This window comes from Drosophila virilis, chromosome X, assembly GCF_030788295.1.
Source record: "Drosophila virilis strain 15010-1051.87 chromosome X, Dvir_AGI_RSII-ME, whole genome shotgun sequence".
NCBI lineage: Eukaryota > Metazoa > Arthropoda > Insecta > Diptera > Drosophilidae > Drosophila > Drosophila virilis.
Window position 1 is genome coordinate 12696858 of NC_091543.1, and position 11542 is coordinate 12708399.

At 42.3% G+C, this 11542-nt stretch overlaps 1 protein-coding gene across 1 annotated transcript in view; it reads right to left on the bottom strand.

Moving 5' to 3' along the window:
• LOC6633242 (uncharacterized) overlaps positions 1–11089 on the bottom strand; it is a 100645-nt gene extending 89556 nt beyond the window's left edge. The window contains exon 1 of the mRNA XM_032440179.2: positions 10467–11089. The gene's annotated coding sequence lies outside the window, so the exon portion shown is untranslated. The remainder of the gene's footprint in view (positions 1–10466) is intronic.
• Between the last annotated feature and the right edge of the window lie 453 nt (positions 11090–11542).

Below are 11542 nucleotides of genomic sequence, written 5' to 3' on the forward strand. Positions count from 1 at the left end.
ATCTCTAGCTCTATCTCTATCTCTATCTCTATCTCTATCTCTATCTCTATCTCTATCTCTATCTCTAATCTCTATCTCTAATCTCTATCTCTATCTCTATCTCTATCTCTATCTCTATCTCTATCTCTATCTCTATCTCTATCTCTATCTCTATCTCTATCTCTATCTCTATCTCTATCTCTATCTCTATCTCTATCTCTATCTCTTTCTCTATCTCTATCTTTATCTCCATCTCTATCTCTATTTAAAATATCAAGAGTGCAGCTTTTGCAGTTTTCGAGAGCAGCTGGACAAACCAATATGCTAAGATTGCCTCAGCTTCTGATGTTGATCGAGCATTTACACGTTATACTATCCTACCCAATTTCTCCATATTTGCAATGGGTTTACGTTATAATGCATATATTATATATAGTATATATACATATTTATATACAAGGCATAGATCAGACGAATAGCTGTAGTTGCGTATACGCCATATATAAAGATATTCGCAGTCAGAAAGCAAATTGCTTGCCATTTTACAGCAAAAAGAAAAGCTGCGTGGTAAGCTTTCCGCATCAGCTTTCATTTGCAGCACGTGTTACGCATTGCGACAGCAACGCCCGCAGGCACACACGCACACACAATGGGGCTCCACGTGTCTGTGTGCACGTGTGTGTGTGATTGTGTGTGTGTGTGTAGCAATGGGGCACGCACAGACGCAATATTTTGCAGCAAGCTTGCGGCTCACCGAATTATTTCGCTGTTGTGCATTCCGTGCGCCCTGCTGGCCTGAGCCTCCATGGAGTTTTGCCATATCCTGCGCTGGGATTTGCTTTAGCTACCCCGTGTGACAGCCTGACAGAGTCCAACTCCAGGCAGACAACGCCAACAACTTGCAACCGGCAACTGGCAACTGCCAGCTGGCCTGGCTCACAACTTTTGGCCAACTCGCCTTGCCACGCCTCCAATTGGCTAGCTCTTCAGTTGTGGCAGCTCAGGTGCCGGTGCCAAAGGCTCGCTCATGTTTTTTGCTCGGTATGCCTGGCACACGGCAGCATGCTCAAGGTTTATCTGCTGCTTATGATTAATTGCCGTCCGTCTGGCAGACAGTGAGAAGTCGCCTCGCAAGCCAAGCAAGATTGGACACAGTAGACAGGACCTTAGCCTGGATGTGACTTTCATCCGGCTAAGTATATGCATCTGCCGCTGATAAGCTGCTTATAAAACTAAATATACAAGGCACTCAGACCCAATTACAAGTTTCGTGTTTTTTCACGTGACACGAAGTCGACGAGAATTCGGCTAGAGATTCCACACTCAACTGTGAAAAATTGGTGGAAAATTGTTGTGGAAATTCGTTTTAATACAAATCAACATATATGTATACAGAATACTTATATATTTAAGTGAATTTAATTTGGATTACGTTGATAAGAGCCAAAAGTAGACGTAAAAAGTATCGATATACACCTCGTAATCGATTTAAGACAGTATGAGAGTGTATAAAATATCGATATTCATAATAATTTTAATTGAAAATCAATCACAAGCACAACACACACAAAACAAAAGACGTAAAAAGTATCGATAAACATATCGACTGTATACGAGTGTAAAAAATATCAAAAACAACAAGAAACAAATATTTATCGATCAACATATACATGAATGTAGCTATACAATAAAATGCAACAATGCGTTTATGGAAATTGTTAACTTTTAGCGATGCGGATAAATGTAAAAATAAATTAATAGCATTTGCGAATTTAACGATAAGAGTATCGATATCGATAGGAAAATATATGCAATAAAAACTATATAATTTTGCATGATGAATATGTCAATATTATGGTTTATCAATGCAGTTATTTACATTGATATTTGTGGACTTACATTACGATTTCAATAAATGTATCGATAAATATATCGATATTAAACAAAAGCAATGCCTAGCAATGTCATCAACAATCAAATAATAATCTGTCTGTCAGATTTATGCACACATTTATATTCACAATAGAAAATTGTTATGGATGTTCATAATTGGATTGTATTAGAATATAATTGCCCACGCGCCAAACATATATTCAAGGAGAGTTTTCGCATGTGAGCAGAGCTCAGTGAATGTCCAATGAATGCACTTTGTCATTCAATGAGTATACTCATTGTTCACTTGACTTTAAGTGGAACATTCGCTGGCAACGGCATTCGCTGGAGAGAGCGCACTCTCAACCTGCACTTCAGTGGATTTTATGAGACAGTTTCGGGGCATGCGGAGGGTGCACATAACTCAGTGACTGAATTGTCGGCAGGGTTGCCCTGCTCTATATATATATTTTTTTTTTAACCTTTTTTTCCGTTCTTTTTTATTTTTTTTTTTTATTATAGTCACAACTATTCCAGTTTCCAAGTACATTTTGGTGACCCACGCAGAATTTATGAACTCGCTCTGTTATTAAATTTGAGCTTCAATGCGAACTGCCCAGTGGTGAAAGGGGGCGGGGCAGCCGCCCCTGTCATCTGCTTGAGCCACTGAGCTGCTGGCCGGGCGACAAACTTCATGACAGGCGGAGTCTGGTGGGCATGGCTAGCCCCTGTGGCACATACATATAGATATATTTATATACATATATTTTTATCGTGCGAGTTGAAATAAAAATGAAATTTATTATTTATTTATTTCTTTATCACTTTGTATGCGGCACACAAACGGACAAAGAATAAAAGACAAAAACAAAAAATCGTCGCAGCGAAACGAAATGAAATGAAACGCCCAGAAGGGGGTCGAGGAGAGGCGCAGTGTTGGCTGGTTGCGGTTGCAAACTGAAACTCAAATTTAGATTGAAACTCGGTCAGTTTTAAGCTCGCAACATTTATGAACTAAGCCAACGAACTAAACCGCAAAGTGACAGCAGCAGCAGCAGGAGCAGCGACAGTCGACACCCCTTTCCCCAGCCGGCTGGACGACCACGCCCATGCGGCCAGAGGTGTGCTCTCACAAAGGAAATAAATGTAATAGTTCGTTACGTAACGCTTTCGCATGTCTCCTGCCCGCCCACAAGCTGTGGCACGCAGTTGCGATTAGAAAAAGGACACACGTAATTTTTAACATTCCGACATGCTTTTTACGAGCTTCCCATTGCTGCCAGGACAGCGGGAACGGCAGGGACAGCAAGGACAGCATCAGCCAAGATCCAAGCCGGGCCGGGCCCATTACAAAGGTTGACTTCGTGCCGGAGGTGAGGTGACAAGTTGGCGGTTATTATTATTATGCCATACGCTTCCCAAATGGATTTGTTTTTCTCTTCATGCCCTTGCGTTGGGCACTTTGATTATGTTACGCAATGTGTAACGCACAGCAGAAACGTATAGATATATATATATCCATATGTATTCGTGATCAGTCGAGCCGTTACCATGTACTCATCTGCTTTAAAGCAAACTTCATGACATAGTTCAGCATATTGGCCAGATAGGACCACTATGCCAAATACGTTTCTTATATGTGCACAACATCTTCTGAACTTTGCATTTTTATATATTATATCTTTAAAGGTATAATCGGTTGAATAATGTCTTTGCTTACGGAAAACTTGTTTGCTGCCTTAGGAAATCTATAACAAACCTAGCCATGATTAACCTGTTACCGAGCGGAAATAAAATATTCACACGTCACATGTCTAGAGTATTTATTTGTCGATGAACCCTGTTGCCTTTTTTACGGCTTAGAATAGTTTAGTTTGGATTGGTTTGGTTTGGTTCGGTTTGGTTGGGTTTTGGGGTCGGCTGCTCGCCGGCATTGACAGTTGGGAGTTGACAGTGGCAGTTAAGGGGTTTTCTTTTTTCGGGTCGGTGCCTTGCTTTCGGCGGCTCGCATTGATGGCATTTTTAATGGCTTAGCGGTGTCTAACTCGTTGCCAATTCGTTCGTTAAGGTTTATTAGGGTCGCATCTGCCAACAAGAATCGTGTGTGTGTGTGTATGTGTGTGTGGTGTGTGCCTCCTGTCTGGGGTGTAGACATGTTAAAAGTGGCGCTAAAGAGCAACACATTGTACGACAACAGCGGCAACAACAAAATGCTCATAAATCAGTTTCAGTTGTTTGTTCGATAACGATTATTGCATTCCGTTGATAACACGCACAGACATATGGGAGCAATCGCATTATTATTAATGCACATTGAAACTGACATTCGAATTGACTATTTATATGTTTGAGCATTCAGTTTAGATAATATATATCGATGGCAGGCATTTGATTTTAAGTAGCTGTCGATGATAAAGTGTGGACAGGGGGAAAAAGATTCTATTGTGAAGCGAGCCAATGCAGCCAATCGCAATGCCTAGAAGTTTATCGATAATTTATCGACACATTAAAACGTTATTAATTAACTATCGATATTTCATTTGACTTGGATTCCTCGACGCATACATACATTCAAGAACTGGTGCCTGGCAACAAATCATCGACAAGTTATCGATTAATTATTTATGGAATTTTTATGACTGTCGACAAACCGATCGATAGCCAATCAATGACTGGAATGTAAAATTTTAGCTTGATTAATAAATCAGATTTTAGATTAAGGTAAATATTCGCTTAACATTGCATCGATAATATATCGATTGGCTCCCAAGACTATCGATAAGTAATCGAAATATCATATACAAAATAACTAACCTATTGTTAATTTGTGTGCCCAAAACTTAGCATTGAACGATAAATTGATCGATAACACAGCCATTGTGCTGAGGCACACAATGAACAGCTCATTGCCAGCCGTGTCCTCGCTCGACGCTGTCTAAAACTATTTCAGCAACAAAGTTCGCCTCTAATTGCTGCCGCGCTACATAACTCAAGCTCAACTTTGGCAGTCAGACTCGAACTCAGAGTCGCAGTTGATGTTGCAATGGCAATTGCTGCCGAGTCAGGCAGCAGGCAGCAGGCAGCCCTTGCATACGGCAACTGATTAGCACGACATTTGCCGGCGACGCCGGCGCTGCCAGTTGACTTCACTTTGTCATTTGAGTATTTAAGGCGAACCCAGCCCCCTTACTCTTTATCCCTTACCGCGCCCACCACCTGCCCGCAGCATGCCACAAAGTTGAGCCTTTGGCTGCAACTTTACGCTAAACGTGAGCGCGACGCCAAAATGAAAACTTTTCAATAAGCTAAACACTTCAAGCAGACAGACGCACTGACAGTTACGACTGCCAAACGGAGCGGTTAGCGGAGAGGCAGAGAGGCGGAGCGGTGGGGCAGCGTGAAAGGTAGAAGGCGAAAGGACACAAGTGGCTGAGCAGCGGCTGGCAAAACTTGACTTTTGCGTGCTAATGAATTCGAGCGTGGCGCATAAAAATGTTTGTGCAGTGCGCACAAAAGTATGCAGCAGCTTTTTTGGCTGGCCCTGGAATTGCCAAGAGAGCAGGTTTGATGTACCGAAGGGGGGGCGGTTGACGTGCAGCAGGCGGGCGGACTCTCGAGCAACTCGAAACTATGCATTTAATTGATTTCAAGCGCTTTAAGCAAACAAATAGTGAAAACAAAAGCTACCAGGGGGGCGACGGCAGAGCGGCCACTGAATGCAATGCAGCGCACGCTTCAAGAAACAAACACATTAGCATAAGACACACACACACACACACACATGGGAGAGTGGGGAAGAGGCAAGGCAAATGTCAATGGTTGAGCAGCAAAAGAAAGGCAAAAAGAAAAACAAACAAATATTGCTTGAAGTGAGAAGCGCAAAGAAGAGACGTGAAGTGAAGTATGCTGCAGCTGCTAGTGTGCATGTGTGTGTGTGTGTGTGTGTGTGTCTGTTGCTGTACTATGCAAATAGAATTGCATTTAAATTAATCATACGCACCGTGCGACCAAGTGTGTGTGTGTGTGCGTGTAGAAATAACGGCACGCTAACGCTTACAGTTACCATCAGCTGCCTGTATGTGTGTGTGTGTCGCGTGTGTGTGTCGTGTTTGTGCAATTTGCAAAATTGCTTTGCCATCGAAGTCACATATCAACATGATTATCATTATCAGGCCGATCATCATCGTGGTGCTCAGCCAGGGTCAAATGGCAGAATTCAAGTGGGTGCAACTTTATATGCGAGCGTGTGTGTGTGTGCGTGTGTGAGTCTGTGTTTAAGTAGTGCACACAAAAATAAGGTTAAGAAAACGCATCACTCACCCACACACACACAGAGAGAGAGAGAGAGAGGGGCGAGGGAGAGCGAGACGCCTCACAGGAGCCAGCGAAGAGTTGCTTTACCTTAATTTATGTGTGTGCACTGCTTACAGTTTGAGCAGCAGTGCGAATGCGAGTGTGCGTGGGTGTGCGTGCGTGTGTGACTGTGTGTGTGTGTTTTAGCATGCACTGTTTGGGCGCATAAATCAGCAAAGCAATGGGAAACGCTTAGCTAAGCAAGCAGCGACTGCCACAACAACAATAACTATAAATTTGAGCAGAAATAGAAAGTGCAGCACAACGAACGCTTTAATACCCTAATGGGTGGCCGGTCTAAACAAGTTGGCCACACTGGTCTTTTATAAAATTTGTAAAAAATGTTATTAAACGCTTATAAATATAACAAACGCAATATTACAACAGCTCAGACTTGAGCATTACCTCAACTTTAATCGATAACAGACGAGGCTGAAGTTGGCTGCGCTTAATTATCGATAGGCTGACAACTCTGTAAAATTGATTTAAAACTTAAACTTGGAAAGAACTATGTTTGTATATGAAACATTATTGTAAATATTATAACATATATACCATCAACAATTTATCTAGGTTTCTGTTTAGGGCTTTTTGTGGATGAATAAAAAATTATTGTATACAAAATAATAGTTTACGCATTGAAAACACACAAATTCCAGCAGCTGAAGGCTTCAAATTTTTGCTACTTAAACACTTGCAAGTCCCTTTGCAATGAATGCTAAAAAAAAGGTGCCTGTTAAAGTGCTTGGCAACTGACATTTGAGTACATTTGCGCTCTCGCTATGTTTTGTCTTATCAATTACGCTTTGTGCCGCATTCTTAAACGTTTCACTTTTGGTTCTTCGAACAAACTTTTTGCAATCGCTTTACAAACCGGGCACTCAGAGCATGTTGTTAAAAGCTTTGCAACTTGTTGTTAAAATGCATGTTAAAAAAGTTAACAACTGCAAGAGCACGACATGTGCCACATGGTGGCAAACGTGTTAGCCAAGCTGTGAGACTCTTCGTGAGCGCATCGCAAGCAGCTGCCTCTGACAAGCTGTTGGGTGTTCTTCTTGTTCTTGTTGTTGTTGTTGTTAATATTATGCCAACAGTTTTGGTCGGTTGTCATGTACAGCTATTACCGTTAGTTGTAATCGTTGTCGCTCCTGTTGTTGTTGCTGTTGTTGTTGTTGCTGTTGCTGTTGTTATTGTTGCCACTTGACACCAAATTGTTGGTCGGCACGAAAACCTCGCGCTTCAGTTTCGCGGCCTCTTGTATGGGTGGAAAAAAAAACACTAAAAGTTGTGCTGGCCATCTCGCTCCCACACTCGCCCACCCTTACCCACTCTCTGTCCATCTCGCTCTCTCTCTCTCTCTCTCTCTCTAGCTCTTTTTGTTATTTATAGTAGTTGCGTATTTTTAATAAGTTGATTTTACCGTCGCTTCGGTTTATTATGCATAAATTATGCAAGCGCCTGTCATTTGTCAGCCCCAGCGGAAGAAGGACAACAACATTTTAAAGTTTGAGCAACTGTTGATGTGCCTCTGCCTGTGTGTGTGTGTGTGCGCGCGAGTGTGTGTGCGTGTGTTCTGCAAAGGGGACAGTGGGGTGTTGCTTTATTAATGAGCTGAGCCAAATTAACTTAAATATATGTGTGTTTAAATGTTAAGCAACTGTGTAGCATTACCCCAACCCGTCCCCCTCCGGTCGACCCCAACCGCAGCACTCGTCACTCTCAATACCCTGTACACATTAAAAATATTGCAGGTTTGCAGGAGTTTGTAGCAGGCTTCGCGTATAAGAAGGGTAAGAAGAGCTACAGCACATCAAGCCTTTCAGTTTTTCCAATAATTAGCCTGGTATTTTTATAATCGATAAGTCGATATCGATATCGAATTTCAGCTTAGATATTTCTTACCGCTTGACGAGGATTGCTTAAGCTACATTTACAAAATTTGGAGACTATATGAAAGAAATGTATATAGACATCTGCTAGCTCAAAGAGCGAGAGAGAGAGAGAGAGGGGGAGAGGGAGAGAATGTTATGCTGGGGAAAGCAGAAAAGGCATATATGCTTGCTCTGCCCGATGCAGGGTATCTACTAGTCGGTCAGTCGCCACTTGTTTCTCGTTTTCACTGGGCCGGGCATTTATCATTTATAATTGTTTGGCTGTGTGTCACCCATTTGGTCATTGCGGTCCCGCCCCACTTGAGGCTGGCCCGGCATTGGGTTGAGAGGCGGCGTTCGGGGCGTGTCCATTTTCTTTGTGCATTTCACATTTTGACACTTTGACATGCATTAAATCAGTCAAGCGTTGGTGCCGCTTTCAGCTCCATGACTTTGCGGTACAGCTGTCTGTCTCGCTTTCGCCCGCACTGCCACGCTTGCCCTTGGCCCCCGCTGCCAATACCCCGCCCGTGCCCCGCTCCCTGGCTCGCATTCAGCTCGGTTTTAAGGTGACCGCAGCTTGCATATTTAATTGCTGCAGTTTTGACTGACCATTTCATATTAATGAGCCAAACCAATGACCACTTTTGGCCCAAATGAGCGCATGTAAATGCGTCCAAATGATTTCCTTTATGTCACACCGTCCTTTTCGGCAGCCGCATTTGGAACTGGTCGCATTAAGCTCGTAGCTTAGCTGGCACCCAAAACTGAAACTGCATTTCAAATTAAACTAAATGATAAATAAATCAGGAGCACATTTACCAACAAGAGTTGCTCTTCACGATTACATGAAATCCCTCTATATTGCGACCGAGTGCCTGTCGAACTGAACAACTGCTGTTAAATGTTTGCGCACACCTTTTCAAGGATGACAACAAATTTAAAGCTAATAAACCTAACTATCCAATAATATATCTACATACATAACAGAAAACTGTAACATCCTAATCCCGTTGTCAAAATTGCACTCATTCGAGACATTTCGTTGACATCCTCCTGTCAAAATGTATGCTTTGACAGTCAGTCGGGCATTCTTTGAATGCCGATGCGGGCTACGAGATGTGCGCATCACATATGTATCTCTCTCTCTCTCTCTCTCTCTCTTTCTCTTCTTGTCTCTCTCCGTTTCTTTATCGAACTGTGTGCTGAGCGCACTTGTGGCTCTTTCGCTTTCTTCTCTGCCTGCTTCTCTGTCACTCTCTTGCTCTCTATCTTTCTCGTTCTCTCTCTCTCTCTCTCCTTCTCTCTCTCTCTCTCTCTCTCTCTCTCTCTCTCTTTCTCTCTCTCCCTCTCTCTGTCTCGCTCTTCTTATTGAACACACAAAAGAAAAGGGCCTACCTTCTCATCTCTCCGAATCCCTCTCTTTTCTCTGGTTCTCTCCCACCCTATCATCGCGAGATCGTAATGCCCCGCACCAAGTTTACGACCGTTAAAATTTATAGCATATCGCTTAGCTTGCAGCAGTCGATATTTTCTAAATTTATGTTCATGTTGGTACCAAATTTGTTTATTATAATTGCGACAAGGGAATAACCGTGCCAAAATATGTACACGAAATTTATGGATAAAACATGGCAATTTCTTAACTCGCTTTACTTACAAATTTATATATAAATATATATATATATATATATATATGTATATATATTTCCGCTTTACTTTTTTGCTTAACATTTTCGACTTGTGGCGATTTATCATAATTTTGCGCTTTTTGTTGCCTTTGGCATAAATCAGGCAAAAATGCAAACGCCAAGACGCGGGCAAAGGCAGGCGACGCGTAAAGAGGGACAGGGGTTGGAGGGGGGCTAGAGTTGCCAGCGTGTAGTTGCTGCTGCGCTGCTGCTGCTGCTGCTGTTGTTGTTCTGGCCAGAGTTGTGCAGGCAACATTAAATTTTAAGGCCAGAAGCCAGCGGGCAGTCGGAGCCAAAAAGGAAATAACCAAAAGCTGCAACAATGCTAATTACCGTTAACCGTTTGGCCCAATTTTGAATTCGTTATAATTAATAAGCGCAGTCGAAATCGCATATTTTTATTTGTTTCTAGTCTAATCTAATGCGCAATGGGAAATGACGGACAGACACCCGATTAACGGCACTTGCCAAATGATGTCCGCTAACGGTGCTTTGCTGCGCAGTCTGCTTGCCTGCTCATTGAATGCGTGCTGGGCTACTACATAACGGCACTTTCGCAGCAGCACAATTTTGAATATGCGAGCGCACAGTGGGGCAAAAGGCGAGCGCATTGCCAGCCATTGCCCTGAGCGTGGCACAAAAGTATGCAATATATATTTATATACAGATATGTATGTATAAATAATATCTCAAGACTTACCCCCACTTCCGTTGGCGTTGGTGGACAGTGTGCGTGCGGCGCGGCCAACTGTTGGCAAATTTATGCGCTGCCGCTGCTGCTGCTGCTGCTGCTGCGACAAAGAAACACGGCACTAAGGACAACGTGTGCAAATGAGTTTTGTTTAGGCGCGCCGTTCGCGGAGCCGCCTGTCACTTGATTTATGGTGTGACCAAAACACTTAAAGATGCTGCGGCGCCACTTTCAGCTTTTGGGCTTTATGGTCAACAACTGTTCGTGTTGTTGCTGTTAATAATATTATTGTTGTTGTCGGCAATACCAACTATTGTCGCTGAATGTGTCGGCGACGCCGTCTGCACGTGGCGTCCAAATCAGTAGCCATGGCATCGGCCAGGCGTTGTTTTTGTTTGTGGTTTGGCTTGCAATTACGTTTGATTGATGCGCTCAACGCTGCTTGGCACACTTGTCGCACCTAAACAACAATAATTAATTCACAAATTGTATGTTCACTGCACTCAAAACAGCACAACAACAAAAAAAATTGAATAATATTATAAGGACAATATGCACGTGATCCAAAGTCTATTGTATTTATTTTAAGCGCGTTGAATTTTTCGCTTTTGCGTGCACAGCATCCGACAGGCTTAAAGGTTTACAGCTAACTGTTAATTTGCAGATTCAAAATAAAGCTGTCGCTACTGTATTTTGCAATAACATAAAATGCCCAAAAAACGGCAAATATCGATAGTATTCAGTATTTTTACTGTACTAGCGATACTTAACAGTGATATGCGGCTGTTAAAGGTCTGTTATAACAGCGCGCGCTTAGTTGCCTTAAAATATATATCTAATAACATATACAATTTAACCTGCAGAAAGCCGTCACTTAATAATATACTATATAATTATGCTCAATAAGCAGCATAGTTATTTAAAGATATAAATTTAGGTCTTTTTAGGCTTAAAATCACCATGCACTTTTGAAATAACCTCCTAAGGACGTATTTATGCATATTTAATGCTTATCTAAACAAGTCACTTGCATAGTCTTAATAATTATATCGTTTGATTATGCTATTAAGTTAGTTCTCTTATTT